Here is a 1186-nt window from a genome sequence, read left to right on the forward strand (position 1 = left end):
ACTAATTTCTGGTACTTCCTATAAACTGAATCAAGGACCCTCTCTAGCTTCAGCAGAAATGCCCTGAAGTCAGAGTTAGGGGACTTATAAACAACAAAAATTTGAAGTTTAGTTTCATTAAATTCAACTGCCCCTGCACAGCATTCAAATATCTGTTCAGTGCAATGCCATGATACGCCTATGCGATCAAACGGAATACTGTTTTTTATGTACATGGCCACTCCCACATCCTGCAAGGAACTCCTTGAAAAACAGCTAGTTAATCTGTATCCTCGTAAAGGAAGCCTCTGAATTGTCAAATTATTTAAGTTGTGCTCCTATATACCAATAATTTCCGTCAATATCTATGACTTTCCGTTTATTACTACTAACTGTGACGTTTCTGACAGGAAATCACGAATTCAGTCGCACAACTGAGGCGGTATTCCATAGGCATGCAGTCTGATTAGGAGACACTTATGAAGAACGGAGTCGAAAGCCTTCCGGAAATCTAAAAATATGGAATCAATTTGACATCCCCTGTCGATAGCACTCATTACTTCATGTCTATAAAGAGCTAGTTGTTTTTCACAAGAAAGATATTTTCTGAATCCGTGCTATGTGTCAATAAATCATTTTCTTCGAGGAAATTCATAATGCTCGAACACAGTACATGTTCCACAACTCTGCTGAAAATCGACGTTAGTGATATGGGCCTGTAATAAGCAGATTACTCCTACTTCCCTTTTAGGGTATTGGTTTGACTTGAGCAATTTTCCAATCTTTAGGTACGGATCTTTCTGTGAGCGATCGATTGCATATAATTGCCAAATATGGAGCTATTGTATCAGCACACTCTGAAAGGAACCTGACTGGTATATAATGTGGACCGGAGGCCTTACCTTCATTAAGTGATTTAAACTGCTTTGCTACAACGAGTATATCTACTTCCATGTTTCTCATCTTGGCAGTTTGCTTTAATGGCACTGTCTATCAGTGACCTGAGCGTTTTGAAGTCACTGGTGTGCTTTATGTACCAGCAGAATCCCTTTGGGTTTCTTTGCCACATTCCGCGACAGAGTTTCGTTATGGAAATTATTAAAAGCTTCTCAAAATGATGTACGCGCTATATTTCGAACTTCTGCAAAACTTTGCCAATCTTGGGGATTTGGCGTTCTTTTAAATTTGGCATGCTTTTTAGTTTCTT

The sequence above is a fragment of the Schistocerca serialis genome, chromosome 5 (assembly GCF_023864345.2).
Source record: "Schistocerca serialis cubense isolate TAMUIC-IGC-003099 chromosome 5, iqSchSeri2.2, whole genome shotgun sequence".
Taxonomy (NCBI): domain Eukaryota; kingdom Metazoa; phylum Arthropoda; class Insecta; order Orthoptera; family Acrididae; genus Schistocerca; species Schistocerca serialis.